This window comes from Triticum aestivum, chromosome 6A (assembly GCF_018294505.1).
Source record: "Triticum aestivum cultivar Chinese Spring chromosome 6A, IWGSC CS RefSeq v2.1, whole genome shotgun sequence".
Lineage (NCBI taxonomy): Eukaryota > Viridiplantae > Streptophyta > Magnoliopsida > Poales > Poaceae > Triticum > Triticum aestivum.
In genome coordinates, this window is record NC_057809.1 from 73,525,218 (window position 1) to 73,544,828 (window position 19,611).

Sequence of the window (19,611 nt, forward strand, 5' to 3'; positions counted from 1 at the left end):
GAATTTATTAGTTTGCAAAAGAGTTTCAATGCTTTGGTTGAAGAAAAATTGTCTAAGATTGATGAGTTGGCTAGGAATGTGGATAGAATTTCTCTTGATGTTGATTCTTTGAAACTTAGATCTATTCCACCTAAGCATGATATGAATGAGTCTCTCAAATCTATGAGAATTTTCATTGATGAGTGCAAAGAAAGAACCGCTAGGATGCGTGCCAAAAAAGATTGCTTTGGGAAAGCGTGTTCTTCTAGTTTCCATGATAATAATGATGAAGATCTAAAAGTTATTGATGTGTCCCCTATTAAATCTTTGTTTTCCAATATGAATCTTGATAATGATGGGACTGGATATGAGTCAACTTTAGTTAGAAGGCGTCCCAATGACTCAAAGTTTTCAGATCTTGATGCAAAAATTGATAAAAAGTGGGATTGGAGAGGTCAAAACTTTAAATAGCAATGAACCCACTATCTTGGAATTCAAGGAATTTAATTATGATAATTGCTCTTTAATAGATTGTATTTCCTTGTTGCAATCCGTGCTAAATTCTCCGCATGCTTATAGTCAAAATAAAGCTTTTACTAAACATATTGTTGATGCTTTAATGCAATCTTATGAAGAAAAGCTTGAATTGGAAGTTTCTATCCCTAGAAAACTTCATGATGAGTGGGAACCTACTATTAAAATTAATATGAAAGATCATGAATGCTTTGCTTTATGTCATTTGGGTGCTAGTGTTTCCACGATTCCTAAAACTTTGTGTGATTTGCTAGGTTTCCGTGAATTTGATGATTGTTCTTTAAACTTGCATCTTGCGGATTCCACCATTAAGAAACCTATGGGAAGAATTAATGATGTTATTATTGTTGCAAATAGGAATTATGTGCCCATAGATTTCATTGTCCTTGATATAGATTGCAATCCTACATGTCCTATTATTCTTGGTAGACCTTTCCTTAGAACGATTGGTGCAATTATTGATATGAAGGAAGGGAATATTAGATTCCAATTTCCGTTAAGGAAGGGCATGGAACACTTTCCTAGAAAGAAAATTAAATTACCTTATGAATCTATTATGAGAGCCACTTATCGATTGCATACCAAAGATGATAATACCTAGATCTATCCTTGCTTTTATGCCTAGCTAGGGGCGTTAAACGATAGCGCTTGTTGGGAGGCAACCCAATTTTATTTTTGTTTCTTGATTTTTGATTCTGTTTAGTAATAAATAATCCATATAGCCTCTGTTTAGATGTGGTTTTATGCTTTTAATTAGTGTTTGTGCCAAGTAGAACGTTTGGGTATATTGGGGATGCCCAAGGCACCCCAAGGTAAAATTCAATGACAACCAGAAGACTAAGCTTGGGGATGCCCCGGAAGGCATCCCCTCTTTCGCCTTCGTCCATCGATAACTTTACTTGAGGCTATATTTTTATTCACCACTTGATATGTGTTTTGCTTGGAGTGTCTTGTATGATTCGAGTCTTTACTTTTGGGAGTGACATGCATGATTCAGAATTTATTAGAATACTCTATGTGCTTCACTTATATCTTTTGAGCTAGATAATTTTGCTCTAGTGCCTCACTTATATTTTTTTCGAGCACGGCGGTGGTTTTATTTTATTGAAATTATTGACCTCTCATGCTTCACTTATATTATTTTGAGAGTCTTTTAGAACAGCATGGTAATTTGCTTTGGCTATAACATTAGTCCTAATATGATAGGCATCCAAGATGGGTATAATAAAAACTTCCATATAGAGTGCATTATGTTGGGGAACGTAGCAATAATTCAAAAATTTCCTACGTGTCACCAAGATCAATCTAGGAGACACTAGCAATGAGAAAGAGGGAGTGCATCTCCATACCCTTGAAGATCGCTAAGCGGAAGCATTACAAGAATGCGGTTGGTGGAGTCATACACGTAGCAATTCAGATCGCGGTCGATTCTGATCTAAGCGCCGAACAATGCATGTCGGTGTCAAAACCGGCGGATCTCGGGTAGGGGGTCCCGAACTGTGCGTCTAGGCCGGATGGTAATAGGAGGCAAGGAACACGATGTTTTACCCAGGTTCAGGCCCTCTTGATGGAGGTAAAACCCTACGTCCTGCTTGATTAATATTGATGATATGGGTAGTACAAGAGTAGATCTACCACGAGATCAAGGAGGCTAAACCCTAGAAGCTAGCCTATGGGATGATTGTTGTATGATGAAGTTGTCCTACGGACTAAGACCCTTCGGTTTATATAGACACCAGAGAGGGTTAGGGTTACACAAAGTCGGTTACAATGGTAGGAGATCTTGAATATCCGCATCGCCAAGCTTGCCTTCCACGCCAAGGAAAGTCCCATCCGGACATGGGACAAAGTCTTCAATCTTGTATCTTCATAGTCCTGGAGTCCGGCTGAAGGTATAGTCTGGCTACCCGAACACCCCCTAATCCAGGACTCCCTCAGTAGCCCCTGAACCAGGCTTCAATGACGACGAGTCCGGCGCATAGATTGTCTTCGGCATTGCAAGGCGGGTTCCTCCTCCAAATTCTTCATAAAAGTTTGTAAACACCAAGAGTAGTGTCCGGCTCTGCAAAATAAATTTCCACATATTGCCACAGAGAGAATAATATTAACAATCTAATCTGCTGACGTATTTCGCAGCATGACATCACACTACGGCCAAGCCTTTATTCGAATCGTTTTCACTTTTCCACCTCAGCGTGTTTTGCGAGGCGGTTTCCTTGGCACGTCTTGTCAAAGCAGAGATCGTGTCCCCCATTTATGGTATTCTCATCAATACGGACGTGGGTAACCCAACCGCGCCATTTATCACAGCGCTTGGGAGGCAAGCGAGTTTTACTAGGCTGGTGGGGACGCATAGTCACATCCGCTCATATAAGGGGATAAGGATCCACCTTTTTACCTATGCCTTCTTCCTCCTTTGCCTATCCGTCTTCTGCGCACCCGAGCTCCAGCGCCCAAGCCCGCACTTCCTACCTCAACCTTCTCCAACAATGTCCGGAGCGGGAGGCAAGTGGATGGCCTCCTCCGTCACGGAGGGCCATGTCAAAAGGCTAAGGAAGGCCGGATACCTGTCCAAAGACATCGTGCACCGGCTTCCGGACGAGGGGCAGCTTCTCCCCACCCCAAGGCCCCATGAGAGGGTAGTATTTCTTCCCCACTTTCTCCGCGGACTGGGTTTTCCTCTCCACCCATTTGTCCATGGGCTCATGTTCTACTATGGACTAGATTTCCACGATCTGGCCCCGAACTTCATCCTCAATATCTCGGCGTTTATCGTCGTGTGCGAGGCTTTCCTCTGCATCCGCCCCCATTTCGGCCTCTGGCTCAAGACCTTCAACGTCAAGCCAAAGGTGGTGCACGGCAACCAGGCGGAGTGCGGAGGTGCCATGGCGGGCAAAATAGCCAACGTCCTATGGCTCGAGGGCTCCTTTGTGGAGACCTTGAAGGGGTGGCAGTCAGGGTGGTTTTACATCACCGAGCCACGCGATATGAAGTGGATCGCAGCCCCTGAATTCCGATCCTGACCCCCTACGCGGCTCATGTCCTGGAAGGAGACGGGCTTGTCGTGGGGCGACGAAGGAGAGGTGACCGGACTGCAAAAATGCATCCAGTCCCTGGTGAACAAGCAGCTCAATCTTGTCAACATAGTCCAGGTCATGCTCGTCCGCCGGATCCTTCCGTGTCAAAAATGGGACTTCAATTTGTGGGAGTTCAACCCGGCGCAGCACCGAACTCTGAGCAGGCTCTTCGACACGACGTACGAAGATGTCTAGAAGGGGCTATCCAAAGGCGCCGAGGCTCCCACATCCGCCTCCGAAGACCACGGATTCAGCTCGCAGCGTCTTGCTGGCGAGGTAAAATATTTTCATCTTTTACAGGATGTTAAGTTTTCTTCATAGTTTGACTCTATGCGGGATCTAAACTCCCTCACCTTTGACAGGATTGGCAGGCGAAGTCCGGACTGATTAACTGTCCGGCTCCCTTGCCCGAAGACCCAGCCCCTACTCTCCTAGTGAAGCTGCTGGTTCCGGCACCTTATGTGGTGCCGGAGAAGAAGGCCAAGAACAAGAAGGTCACGGGGACTCGAAAGAGTTCCCGGCATATGGCGGTGTCAGACTCGTCGTCCGATGAGTCCGAGACGCGCTCCTCCCGTGAAGATGAGGAGGAGGAAGAAGAGACCTCTCCCCCTCCAGCGGGGGGAGGAAATAAGAGGAAGGCCGCCCTAGTAGGGGAGGCCGAAGGGTCCAAGAAGAGGAAAACCCCTCCGCCGGACTATGCCCCCGACGCCGACGAGGACGAAGAGGAGTGGCCGGACAGGGCCAAGCGTCCGGCGAAATCGTAAGTGATCGGATACCAGAGTAACTCATGATATTCCTTTTGTTGCACAGCTTTCCCTAATGTCGAATATAATCATGCAGCCCGCCCAGGGACGGGCTCGACGAGTCGTTGAGCGGCTCCCTGGATTCATCGGACGTGAATTCAGTTCCGCCCGCTGCCTCCCCCTATGCTACGGATGACGCCGAAGTGGCGTCGCGACAAGCTCCGGGGCAAGAGGAGCTGGTCCAGGAGGAGCCGCGAGGCGACCTCCCGGACTCCAGGAGTGAAGGGGACGAGACCCCCCAGGGCTCCAAGTCCGGCTTTAAGCCGGACACCGCACCGGAATCGTCAACGGTTCCAGACCGCGGCAGGTGAACTCCTGCCAAGAGGAGCAAGACTATTGAGCCGGCGTCCTCCGTCCAACCGGAGGCGCCGGACAATCTGCTGGAGGTGCTTAAGAGCGCCTCCATCGATGAGGAGCACCATACCATCATGAGTACGGTGGTCCAGAAGGTTCGGTCCACCAAAAGCGGACTTACTGAAGCTTATGCTAGCCTTCTAACAGGCTTCGAGGTAAATAGAAATATGTAAAAATATTACCGCATAGACAGTAGCCCCTGATGCTCTGTTTGGCGTTCGGAAAGAAAAGCCGAATAGAGGATCTATTAAATATCGCAGGAGTCTAAAAAAGGAGTCAATATACGTATGCAGGCTTCGCTGCTGGCCACCGCCGCACTGACTGCGGAGGTGGGTGCCCTGAAGCAGGGCCTCGAGTGGACCGAGCAAGAGCTCGGCCTTGCCAAACGGCAGCTCAAGGAGAAAGAAGGTAAGAGATACCTTATAGAAAAAATGCCTATAAGAAGACGCAATTGCAAAAAATGATAGGAGTATACTGCTTATTGTAGGGGCCACAACTGAGGTGGCGACCCTCAAGCAGGCACTGTCCGAGGCCGAGAAGAGAGCGTCCACGGAGCGCACTGAGCGGGAGAAATTTGAGGCGCAGGTCGGCGAGGTGCAGCAAGAACTTCAGGCTATCATGAAAAAACATGAGAGTTTGGAGCTCGACTCAAAGGCGCGAGCGTCCGAGCTTGCTGCGACCCTTAAAACTGCCAAATCTGCGAAGGACGAAGCCTAGAAGGCTCTCCAGGAATTGGATGCGGTGAAAAAGATAGCAGCGGGTAAGGCATTCTCTATGCAAAGCAGACATATAAAAGTAAACTACTTGTTACTTACCCGAATCCGGAGCTCTCCAGGGGCATTCGTAGATCTTCCCCGCAGTGTATCCGATGCCGCCGCATTCTACCGAGCCGAAGAAAGGCATCTCGATGGAGAAGGTGTTCTGGTCTCAGTACGCTGAGGCCGGACACCCTGTGCCCTTGAGCGACCAGCTGAAGCAGCTGGTCGAGCTCCACAAGCCGGCCGAACAGGCCCTGAAGGGCTTCATAGTTCGGCTGTGGCCTGGAGAGGCCCTGCCTAGGAGCTACTTCGGACTGGTGCCGCGGCTGGTGGAGGCTTTTCCAAGGCTCGAGGTCATCAAGCGCTCCGTCTGCATGGAAGGTGCCCGTAGGGCCCTTGCCGGTGCAAAGGTGCACTGGGGTAAGGTGGACGGTGAGAAGCTTGTGAGGGACGGGCCGCCACCGGGGAAGGAGCATCGCAAGCCCGAGAACTATTACAAGGATGTTCTGGCCGGTGCCCGCCTTATGGCGGATGAATGCACCAAGGATGTAATTTTTGAATGAACTCGCTCGTGTTATCCTGTGCGCTGAAACTTGTTCATATGCGCTAAGCAATGCTTGAATTTAAAATATTACTTTCTGTGCGGCCGTTTATCAAAAAATTGAGAGATGGCCAGTCGTCGGCTTCTGCCCCCATGCCACTAGTGCTGGGGTGTTCGGGATAAACCTGAGCGCTCTTTTTCCCATGATTGGGTCCATCGAGGGAGGCGCTCAGCACAACGAACAAGGCAATCGGACTATAATGCTTGAACACTCTCACTTATCCATAGAACTCTATAATTTTAAATTTCGGTGAAGCCCCTAGTATTCGGAAGACCGAGTTTGGGGCGCTATCCACGCCTTGGCCGGACAAAGCCGGTTCCTCGCTCGAAGCGGCATAAGTCTTTAAGGACTCGAAAAACCTCTCGAACAGCGACCGGTCTCTCGCCTCATCATGACAGTCAGTTTTAGCTTTCTCCACTGAGGTGCTCAGCCCAGCTCAACTGGGGCACAATCGCAGTAGTTCTCCTAGTGCTACCTTAGCCGATATAGCGGAACGTAAGGCACCAAAACATAGGAGCCGGGCAAACCCAACTATTGACCCAAATCATGATTCAGAGCCGATGCATATAGTGCTATAAGTTCGGGGTGCCGCACTTGTGAAAGTGTACGGAATTCTCACGCCATATTAATGGGTACTGAAGCCCCTGGCGTATTTTTGCTGTACCACAGTGTACGGATGCAACATGTTATTGATAAACATATATATATAAAAAGAGGATAATGCAAAAAATAGACAAAAAGCTATGCATTGTTTATAGAAAGGCTGCTATGAAAGCGAAACGATACAAATAGTGCGATAAGCAAAAGAAATTGGACTATTTAACATGTCCTGGTCAGGGGCAGGCTGCGGAATTGTATTAAAAAACAGGTATACTGCTCGCAATAGAGACCACCTAGGAGTTCCATAATGCGGCGTGGCTTGTCTGCTTTCCTGGATCTTGCATCGTTTGTGCGGCAGTTGAATTGCCGAACGGGTCATCCGAAGTATGGAGTCCTAAGAGTAAGAGAAAAAAAGAAAAAAAGGAATCCGGCAGCCCCTGGTGCGGTTTAAGCCGTATTTCAGGCGTGCCATGATAGTGCCCCTTCCCCTGTGTCCATGGTATTTCAAGAGCGTAGTTATGTACGCGAAGCACTGGTTTCGCTATATCGCGAGGGCTAGGGTTGGGGCCGCATTGCTACGCTAGCTTAGAACGTGCCAGGCGGTCTTGTTGTAGGGTACTCTGGGCGCGCTTGACAGTGTCCAGCTTTTTGAAGGCCGAACTAGAGAACTGCCTAGAGAGGCTGCTTTGTACTTCTGCTGCGAGCGCTGCCGTGTGCTCCTCCGTTTGGAGGGAGCGTTCGGTGTTCCCATTGACCGTGATTACTCCTCTAGGGCCTGGCATCTTGAGCTTGAGGTATGCATAGTGCGGTACCGCGTTGAATTTTGCGAATGCGGTTCGCCCGAGCAGTGCGTGATAGCCACTACGGAACGGGACTATGTCGAAGATTAACTCCTCGCTTCGGAAGTTACCCAGAGATCCGAAGACCACTTCCAGTGTGACTGAGCCTGTATAGTTGGCTTCTACACCTGGTCTGACGCCTTTAAAGGTCGTTTTGGTGGGCTTGATCCTCGAGGGATCTATGTGTTGGAAATATGCCCTAGAGGCAATAATAAAAGGATTATTATTATATTTCCTTGTTCATGATAATTGTCTTTTATTCATGCTATAATTGTGTTATCCGGAAATCGTAATACATGTGTGAATACATAGACACCAACATGTCCCTAGTAAGCCTCTAGTTGACTAGCTCGTTGATCAACAGATAGTCATGGTTTCCTGACTATGGACATTGGATGTCATTGATAACGAGATCACATCATTAGGAGAATGATGTGATGTACAAGACCCAATCCTAAACATAGCACAAGATCGTATAGTTTGTTTGCTAGAGTTTTTCCAATGTCAAGTATCTTTTCCTTAGACCATGAGATCGTGTAACTCCCGGATACCGTAGGAGTGCTTTGGGTGTACCAAACGTCACAACGTAACTGGGTGACTATAAAGGTATACTACGGGTATCTCCGAAAGTGTCTGTTGGGTTGACACGGATCAAGACTGGGATTTGTCACTCCGTATGACGGAGAGGTATCTCTGGGCCCACTCGGTAATGCATCATCATAATGAGCTCAAAGTGACCAAGTGTCTGGTCACGGGATCATGCATTACGGTACGAGTAAAGTGACTTGCCGGTAACGAGATTGAACGAGGTATTGGGATACCGACGATCGAATCTCGGGCAAGTAACGTACCGATTGACAAAGGGAATTGTATACGGGGTTGCTTGAATCCTCGACATCGTGGTTCATCCGATGAGATCATCGAGGAGCATGTGGGAGCCAACATGGGTATCCAGATCCCGCTGTTGGTTATTGACCGGAGAGCCATCTCGGTCATGTCTACATGTCTCCCGAACCCGTAGGGTCTACACACTTAAGGTTCGGTGACGCTAGGGTTGTAGAGATATGAATATGCAGTAACCCGAAAGTTGTTCGGAGTCCCGGATGAGATCCCGGACGTCACGAGGAGTTCCGGAATGGTCCGGAGGTGAAGAATTATATATAGGAAGTGCAGTTTCGGCCATCGGGAGAGTTTCGGGGTCACCGGTATTGTACCGGGACCACCGGAAGGGTCCCGGGGGTCCACCGGGTGGGGCCACCCATCCCGGAGGGCCCCATGGGCTAAAGTGGGGAGGGGAACCAGCCCATAGTGGGCTGGTGCGCCCCCCTTGGCCCACCCCATGCGCCTAGGGTTGGGAACCCTAGGGTGGGGGGGGGCGCCCCACCTGGCTTGGGGGCACTCCACCCCTTGGCCGCCGCCCCCCTAGGAGATCCCATCTCCTAGGGCCGGCGCACCCCCTAGGGGGCCTATATAAAGGGGGGAGGGAGGGGCAGCCGCACCCTTGAGTCTTGGCGCCTCCCTCTCCCCTGCTACACCTCTCCCTCTCGCAGTAGAACGGCGAAGCCCTGCTGCGGTGACCCCTGCATCCACCACCACGCCGTCGTGCTGCTGGATCTTCATCAACCTCTCCTCCCCCTTGCTGGATCAAGAAGGAGGAGACGTCACGCTGACCGTACGTGTGTTGAACGCGGAGGTGCCGTCCGTTCGGCGCTAGGATCTCCGGTGATTTGGATCACGTCGAGTACGACTTCCTCATCCCCGTTCTTTGAACGCTTCCGCGCGTGATCTACAAAGGTATGTAGATGCAATCCGATCACTCGTTGCTAGATGAACTCATAGATGGATCTTGGTGAAACCGTAGGAAATTTTTTGTTTTCTGCAACGTTCCCCAACAGTGGCATCATGAGCTAGGTCTATGCGTAGTTCTCTTTGCACGAGTAGAACACAATTTGTTGTGGGCGTAGATGTTGTCAACTTTCTTGCCGCTACTAGTCTTATTTTGCTTCAGCAGTATTGTGGGATGAAGCGGCCCGGACCAACCTTACACGTACGCTTACGTGAGACCGGTTCCACCGACTGACATGCACTAGTTGCATAAGGTGGCTGGCGGGTGTCTGTCTCTCCCACTTTAGTTGGAGCGGATTCGATGAAAAGGGTCCTTATGAAGGGTAAATAGAAGTTGACAAATCACGTTGTGGCTTTCACGTAGGTAAGAAAACGTTCTTGCTAGAACCCTATTGCAGCCACGTAAAACTTGCAACAACAATTAGAGGACGTCTAACTTGTTTTTGCAGCAAGTGTTTTGTGATGTGATATGGCCAAAGTTGTGATGAATGATGAATGATATATATGTGATGTATGAGATGTTCATGCTATTGTAATAGGAATCACGACTTGCATGTCGATGAGTATGACAACCGGCAGGAGCCATAGGAGTTGTCTTTATTTTTTGTATGACCTGCGTGTCATTGAGAAACGCCATGTAAATTACTTTACTTTATTGCTAAACGTGTTAGCCATAGTAGTAGAAGTAATAGTTGGCGAGCAACTTCATGGAGACACGATGATGGAGATCATGATGATGGAGATCATGGTGTCATGCCGGTGACAAGATGATCATGGAGCCCCAAGATGGAGATCAAAGGAGCTATGTGATATTGGCCATATCATGTCACTATTATTATTTGATTGCATGTGATGTTTATCATGTTTTTGCATCTTGTTTACTTAGAACGACGGTAGTAAATAAGATGATCCCTCATAATAATTTCAAGAAAGTGTTCCCCCTAACTGTGCACCGTTGCGACAGTTCGTTGTTTCGAAGCACCACGTGATGATCGGGTGTGATAGATTCCAACGTTCACATACAACGGGTGTAAGACAGATTTACACATGCAAACACTTAGGTTGACTTGACGAGCCTAGCATGTACAGACATGGCCTCGGAACACAGAAGACCGAAAGGTCGAGCATGAGTCGTATAGAAGATACGATCAACATGAAGATGTTCACCGATGTTGACTAGTCCGTCTCACGTGATGATCGGACACGGCCTAGTTAACTCGGATCATGTTATACTTAGATGACTGGAGGGATGTCTATCTGAGTGGGAGTTCATTGAATAATTTGATTAGATGAACTTAATTATCATGAACTTAGTCTAAAATCTTTACAACATGTATTGTAGATCAAATGGCCAACGTTGTCCTCAACTTCAACGCGTTCCTAGAGAAAACCAAGCTGAAAGACGATGGCAGCAACTATACGGACTGGGTCCGGAACCTGAGGATCATCCTCATAGCTGCCAAGAAAGATTATGTCCTACAAGCACCGCTAGGTGAAGCACCTGTTCTCCCTGCAGAACAAGACGTTATGAACGCTTGGCAGACACGTACCGATGATTACTCCCTCGTTCAGTGCGGCATGCTTTACAGCTTAGAGCCGGGGCTCCAAAAGCGTTTTGAGAGACACGGAGCATATGAGATGTTCGAAGAGCTGAAAATGGTTTTTCAAGCTCATGCCCGGGTCGAGAGATATGAAGTCTCCGACAAGTTCTTCAGCTGTAAGATGGAGGAAAACAGTTCTGTCAGTGAGCACATACTCACTATGTCTGGGTTACATAACCGCTTGACTCAGCTGGGAGTTAATCTCCCGGATGACGCGGTCATTGACAGAATCCTTCAGTCGCTTCCACCGAGCTACAAGAGCTTTGTGATGAACTTCAATATGCAGGGGATGGAAAAGACCATTCCTGAAGTATTTGCAATGCTGAAATCAGCAGAGGTAGAAGTCAAAAAGGAACATCAAGTGTTGATGGTGAATAAAACCACTAAGTTCAAGAAAGGCAAGGGTAAGAAGAACTTCAAGAAGGACGGCAAGGGAGTTGCCGCGCCCGGCAAGCAAGCTGCCGGGAAGAAGCCAAAGAATGGACCCAAGCCCGAGACTGAGTGCTTTTATTGCAAGGAAAGTGGTCACTGGAAGCGGAACTGCCCCAAATACTTAGCGGACAAGAAGGCCGGCAAAACGAAAGGTATATGTGATATACATGTAATTGATGTGTACCTTACCAGTACTCGTAGTAGCTCCTGGGTATTTGATACCGGTGCAGTTGCTCACATTTGTAACTCAAAGCAGGAGCTGCGGAATAAGCGGAGACTGGCGAAGGACGAGGTGACGATGCGCGTCGGGAATGGTTCCAAGGTCGATGTGATCGCCGTCGGCACGCTACCTCTACATTTACCTACGGGATTAGTTTTGAACCTCAATAATTGTTATTTAGTGCCAAGTTTGAGCATGAACATTGTATCAGGATCTCGTTTAATACGAGATGGCTACTCATTTAAATCCGAGAATAATGGTTGTTCTATTTATATGAGAGATATGTTTTATGGTCATGCTCCGATGGTGAATGGTTTATTCTTAATGAATCTCGAGCGTAATGCTACACATATTCATAGTGTGAGTACCAAAAGATGTAAGGTTGATAATGATAGTCCCACATACTTGTGGCACTGCCGCCTTGGTCACATAGGTGTCAAACGCATGAAGAAGCTCCATGCAGATGGACTTTTAGAGTCTCTTGATTACGAATCATTTGACACGTGCGAACCATGCCTCATGGGTAAAATGACCAAGACTCCGTTCTCAGGAACAATGGAGCGAGCAACCAACTTATTGGAAATCATACATACTGATGTGTGCGGTCCAATGAGTGTTGAGGCTCGCGGTGGCTATCGTTATGTTCTCACCCTCACTGATGACTTGAGTAGATATGGGTATGTCTACTTAATGAAACACAAGTCTGAGACCTTTGAAAAGTTCAAGGAATTTCAGAGTGAGGTTGAGAATCAACGTGACAGGAAAATCAAGTTCTTGCGATCAGATCGTGGAGGAGAATACTTGAGTCACGAATTTGGCACACACTTAAGAAAATGTGGAATAGTTTCACAACTCACGCCGCCTGGAACACCTCAGCGTAATGGTGTGTCCGAACGTCGTAATCGCACTCTATTAGATATGGTGCGATCTATGATGTCTCTTACCGATTTACCACTATCATTTTTGGGGCTATGCTTTAGAGACTGCCGCATTCACTTTAAATAGGGCTCCGTCGAAATCCGTTGAGACGACACCGTATGAATTATGGTTTGGGAAGAAACCTAAGCTGTCGTTTCTAAAAGTTTGGGGATGCGATGCTTATGTCAAGAAACTTCAACCTGAAAAGCTCGAACCCAAGTCGGAAAAATGCGTCTTCATAGGATACCCTAAAGAAACTATTGGGTATACCTTCTACCTCAGATCCGAAGGCAAGATCTTTGTTGCCAAGAATGGATCCTTTCTAGAGAAGGAGTTTCTCTCGAAAGAAGTAAGTGGGAGGAAAGTAGAACTTGATGAAGTATTACCTCTTGAACCGGAAAATGGCGCAACTCAAGAAAATGTTCCTGAGGTGCCTGCACCGACTAGAGAGGAAGTTAATGATGATGATCATGAAACTTCAGATCAAGTTGCTACTGAACTTCGTAGGTCCACAAGGACACGTTCCGCACCAGAGTGGTACGGCAACCCTGTCTTGGAAATCATGTTGTTAGACAACGGTGAACCTTCGAACTATGAAGAAGCGATGGCGGGCCCGGATTCCGACAAATGGCTGGAAGCCATGAAATCCGAGATAGGATCCATGTATGAAAACGAAGTATGGACTTTGACTGACTTGCCCGTTGAGCGGCGAGCCATAGAAAATAAATGGATCTTTAAGAAGAAGACAGACGCGGATGGTAATGTGACCATCTATAAAGCTCGGCTTGTCGCTAAGGGTTATCGACAAGTTCAAGGGGTTGACTACGATGAGACTTTCTCACCGGTAGCGAAGCTGAAGTCCGTCCGAATCATGTTAGCAATTGCCGCATTCTATGATTATGAGATATGGCAAATGGACGTCAAAACGGCATTCCTTAATGGTTTCCTTAAGGAAGAATTGTATATGATGCAGCCGGAAGGTTTTGTCGATCCTAAGAATGCTGACAAGGTGTGCAAGCTCCAACGCTCGATTTATGGGCTGGTGCAAGCATCTCGGAGTTGGAACATTCGCTTTGATGAGATGATCAAAGCGTTTGGGTTTATGCAGACTTATGGAGAAGCCTGCGTTTACAAGAAAGTGAGTGGGAGCTCTGTAGCATTTCTCATATTATATGTAGATGACATACTTTTGATGGGAAATGATATAGAGCTTTTGGACAGCATTAAGGCCTACTTGAATAAGAGTTTTTCAATGAAGGACCTTGGAGAAGCTGCTTATATATTAGGCATCAAGATCTATAGAGATAGATCAAGACGCCTCATAGGTCTTTCACAAAGCACATACCTTGATAAGATATTGAAGAAGTTCAATATGGATCAGTCTAAGAAGGGGTTCTTGCCTGTGTTGCAAGGTGTGAAATTGAGCTCAGCTCAATGTCCGACCACGGCAGAAGATATAGAAGAGATGAGTGTCATCCCCTATGCCTCAGCCATAGGTTCTATTATGTATGCCATGCTGTGTACCAGACCTGATGTAAACCTTGCCGTAAGTTTGGTAGGTAGGTACCAAAGTAATCCCGGCAAGGAACACTGGACAGCGGTCAAGAATATCCTGAAGTACCTGAAAAGGACTAAGGAAATGTTTCTCGTTTATGGAGGTGACGAAGAGCTCGTCGTAAAGGGTTACGTCGACGCTAGCTTCGACACAGATCTGGATGACTCTAAGTCACAAACCGGATACGTGTATATTTTGAATGGTGGGGCAGTAAGCTGGTGCAGTTGCAAGCAGAGCGTCGTGGCGGGATCTACATGTGAAGCGGAGTACATGGCAGCCTCGGAGGCAGCGCATGAAGCAATTTGGGTGAAGGAGTTCATCACCGACCTAGGAGTCATACCCAATGCGTCGGGGCCGATCAAACTCTTCTGTGACAACACTGGAGCTATTGCACTTGCCAAGGAGCCCAGGTTTCACAAGAAGACCAGGCACATCAAGCGTCGCTTCAACTCCATTCGTGAAAATGTTCAAGATGGAGACATAGATATTTGTAAAGTACATACGGACCTGAATGTAGCAGATCCGTTGACTAAACCTCTCCCTAGAGCAAAACATGATCAACACCAGAATTCCATGGGTGTTCGATTCATCACAATGTAACTAGATTATTGACTCTAGTGCAAGTGGGAGACTGTTGGAAATATGCCCTAGAGGCAATAATAAAAGGATTATTATTATATTTCCTTGTTCATGATAATTGTCTTTTATTCATGCTATAATTGTGTTATCCGGAAATCGTAATACATGTGTGAATACATAGACACCAACATGTCCCTAGTAAGCCTCTAGTTGACTAGCTCGTTGATCAACAGATAGTCATGGTTTCCTGACTATGGACATTGGATGTCATTGATAACGAGATCACATCATTAGGAGAATGATGTGATGGACAAGACCCAATCCTAAACATAGCACAAGATCGTATAGTTCGTTTGCTAGAGTTTTTCCAATGTCAAGTATCTTTTCCTTAGACCATGAGATCGTGTAACTCCCGGATACCGTAGGAGTGCTTTGGGTGTACCAAACGTCACAACGTAACTGGGTGACTATAAAGGTATACTACGGGTATCTCCGAAAGTGTCTGTTGGGTTGACACGGATCAAGACTGGGATTTGTCACTCCGTATGACGGAGAGGTATCTCTGGGCCCACTCGGTAATGCATCATCATAATGAGCTCAAAGTGACCAAGTGTCTGGTCACGGGATCATGCATTACGGTATGAGTAAAGTGACTTGCCGGTAACGAGATTGAACGAGGTATTGGGATACCGACGATCGAATCTCGGGCAAGTAACGTACCGATTGACAAAGGGAATTGTATACGGGGTTGCTTGAATCCTCGACATCGTGGTTCATCCGATGAGATCATCGAGGAGCATGTGGGAGCCAACATGGGTATCCAGATCCCGCTGTTGGTTATTGACCGGAGAGCCATCTCGGTCATGTCTACATGTCTCCCGAACCCGTAGGGTCTACACACTTAAGGTTCGGTGACACTAGGATTGTAGAGATATGAATATGCAGTAACCCGAAAGTTGTTCGGAGTCCTGGACGAGATCCCGGACGTCACGAGGAGTTCCGGAATGGTCCGGAGGTGAAGAATTATATATAGGAAGTGCAGTTTCGGCCATCGGGAGAGTTTCGGGGGTCACCGGTATTGTACCGGGACCACCGGAAGGGTCCCGGGGTCCACCGGGTGGGGCCACCCATCCCGGAGGGCCCCATGGGCTAAAGTGGGGAGGGGAACCAGCCCATAGTGGGCTGGTGCGCCCCCCTTGGCCCACCCCATGTGCCTAGGGTTGGGAACCCTAGGGTGGGGGGGCGCCCCACCTGGCTTGGGGGGCACTCCACCCCTTGGCCGCCCCCGCTAGGAGATCCCATCTCCTAGGGCCGGCGCACCCCCTAGGGGGCCTATATAAAGGGGGGAGGGAGGGGGAAGCCACACCCTTGAGTCTAGGCACCTCCCTCTCCCCTGCTACACCTCTCCCTCTCGCAGTAGAACGGCGAAGCCCTGCTGCGGTGACCCCTGCATCCACCACCACGCCGTCGTGCTGCTGGATCTTCATCAACCTCTCCTTCCCCCTTGCTGGATCAAGAAGGAGGAGACGTCACGCTAATCGTACGTGTGTTGAACGCGGAGGTGCCGTCCGTTCGGCGCTAGGATCTCCGGTGATTTGGATCACGTCGAGTACGACTTCCTCATCCCCGTTCTTTGAACGCTTCCGCGCGTGATCTACAAAGTATGTAGATGCAATCTGATCACTCGTTGCTAGATGAACTCATAGATGGATCTTGGTGAAACCGTAGGAAAATTTTTGTTTTCTGCAACGTTCCCCAACACTATGCCCATTTTTTGCACCGTATCCTGGTAAAGCAGGTTCAGGCTGCTGCCGCCGTCCATGAGGACTCTTGTGAGATGAAATCCATCAATGATTGGGTCTAGAACCAATGTGGCGAAGCCGCCGTGACGGATGCTAGTCGAGTGGTCCCTTTGATCAAAGGTGATCGGGCAGGAGGACCATGGGTTGAACTTTGGGGCGACTGGCTCCATCGCATATACGTCCCGTAACGCATGCTTCTGCTCCCTCTTAGGGATGTGGGTTGCGTATATCATGTTCACCGTCCGCACTTGCGGGGGAAATCCCTTCTGTCCATCATTGTTTGGTGGCCTGGGCTCCTCCTCGTTGTCTCTATACAGCCCCTTGTCTTTGTTTTCGGCTCTTAACTTGCCTGCCTGCTTGAACACCCAACAATCCCTGTTGGTGTGATTGGCTAGCTTTTCGGGGGTGCCATGTATCTGGCACAAGCGGCCGAGTATTCGGTCCAAACTGGATGGGCCCTGAGTATTTCTTTTGAATGGCTTTTTCAGTTGACCGGATTTGTAGCCTCGGAATCCAACATTAACTGCCGTATCCTCGTTGCTGTCGCTGTTAACGCGGCGCTTTTGTTTGTTCCGACGCGACCTATCACTTTTGTCCTTGGTATTCGAATTACCAGGGTTCTTGGTTAAATTGTTGCTGCGAGCCAGCCAGCTGTCTTCTCCCGCGCAAAAGTGGGTCATGAGTGTCGTGAGGGCTTCCATAGATTTCGGCTTTTCCTGTCCCAGGTGCCGGGCAAGCCACTCGTCACGGATATTATGCTTGAAGGCCGCTAAGGCCTCTGCATCCGGACAGTCGACTATCTGGTTTTTCTTTGTTAGGAACCGTGTCCAGAATTGCCTGTCCGATTCCTCTGGCTGCTGAATTATGTGGCTTAGGTCATCAGCGTCCAGTGGTCGCACATAAGTGCCCTGGAAGTTGTCAAGGAATGCGGCTTCCAGGTCCTCCCAAGAACCGATTGAGTCTGCTGGCAAGCTGTTAAGCCAATGCCGGGCCGGTCCCTTAAGTTTGAGTGGGAGGTATTTGATGGCGTGTAGATCATCGCCGCGGGCCATGTGGATATGAAGGAGATAATCCTTGATCCATACCACAGGATCTGTTGTGCCATCGTACGATTCGATGTTTACGGGTTTGAAGCCCTCAGGGATTTTATGATCCATTACTTCATCTGTGAAGCATAGCGGGTGTGCGGCGCCTCTGTATTGGGCTATATCACGACGCAGCTCGAAGGAGCTTTGTCTGTTGAATTCGGCCCGGCCGGATTTATTGCATCCGGAGTGACGATCACCGTCACGTGCCGTGGGGCGACTGCGCGATCCGTAGACCGATCTTGTTTGCCTTGCCTTGTCCTCCAGTATGTCGTGCAGGTCGGGCGCATTTTCCCGTGCCTTAGTATGCTTGACGCGGCGTCGGGGCATGGCTTGAGTGGAGGGCCAAGAGGCCTCTCTGTCGCGGCCACGAGGTGGCCGGTCGGCCATGTCTTGCGCTGGTGATGTAGGTGCTTCCTCCTCTAGTCGGGGTAGCAGCCTGCGCTTTGGGTAACTCTTGTAGGGGCGTTCGAGTTCATACTCTTCGGCCGCAAGGACTTCAGTCCATCTGTCAGCTAGCAAATCATGATCAACTCTAAGCTGTTGCTGCTTTTTCTTGAGGCTGCTTGCCGTGGCCATAAGCCTGCGTTTAAAACGCTCTTGTTCGGTGAGATCCTCTGGCACGACGAACTCGTCGTCGTCGAGGCTTGCCTCGTCTTCGGAGGGAGGCATATAATTATCGTCCTCAACCTCTTGGTCCGCCGCCCTCTCATGAGGGCTGGCTTCTCTGTCCTCCTGTGCTGAATCTTGCTGGAGGGGGTGTTCCTCGGCGCTATCCGGAGTAGTATTATCTCCTGTGCCGGAATCACCATTTTTGCTTTGGCGGGATTTAGAGCGGCACCGCTGACGCCGGCGCTTGGGCTGTTTCTTAGAGGTATCGTGCCCCGCTGTTCCATCGCCATCTCCATCCTTTGGAGTGTCCACCATATATATGTCATATGACGAGGTGGCCTTCCAGCGCCCTACAGGTGCTGGTTCTTGTTCGTCTCCTGCATCGTCGTCCATGCCGTCGATGTCTTCGGAGTCGAAGTCAAGCATGTCGGTTTAGTCGTCGACAGTGGCTACGAAGTGGGTGGTGGGTGGGTTTTGAATTTCTTCATCGTCCGTATCCCAACCTTGCTGACCGTAGTCCGGCCAGGTCTCTCCTGATAAAGAGAGAGACTTTAGAGAATTCAGGATGTCGCCGAAGGGCGAGTGCTGAAAGATGTCCGCGGCGGTGAACTCCATTATCGGCGCCCAATCGGATTCGATCAGCAGGGGCGCGGGGGGCTCGGAGTTCGGAGAGGATTCCGGCTCCTCGGAGTCACGGGCCATGCGGAGTGCAGGGCTGGAGTTCGGCTCGATCGCCTCTGAGATCGCAGCCCCTGAGGCAGCGTCCAACCGCTGATCCTCGATCGGCATAGTAGGCTCCGAATCAATGGTCGGAACTGATGCGTGTGCGGCCTCCAAGGCGCTGTTCGGCGGAAGAGCTATATCATGCCCATCGAGACAGTGCGGCGCGCTTGGCTGTGGCTCGAATCCATCGAAGATCAAGTCCCCGCGGATGTCAGCCGTGTAGTTTAGGCTTCCAAACCTGACCTGATGGCCAGGGGCATAGCTTTCGATCTGCTCAAGGTGGCCAAGCGAATTGGCCCGTAGTGCGAAGCCGCCGAAGACGAAGATCTGTCCGGGGAGAAGAGTCTCACCCTGGACTGCATCGTTGTTGATGATCGAAGGAGCCATCAGGCCTAAAAGCGACGACACAGAGGAACTCTCAATGAAAGCACCAATGTTGGTGTCAAAACTGGTGGATCTCGGGTAGGGGGTCCCGAACTGTGCGTCTAGGCCGGATGGTAACAGGAGGCAAGGCACACGATGTTTACCCAGGTTCGGGCCCTCTTGATGGAGGTAAAACCCTACATCCTGCTTGATTAATATTGATGATATGGGTAGTACAAGAGTAGATCTACCACGAGATCAAGGAGGCTAAACCCTAGAAGCTAGCCTATGGTATGATTGTTGTATGATGAAGTTGTCCTACGGACTAAA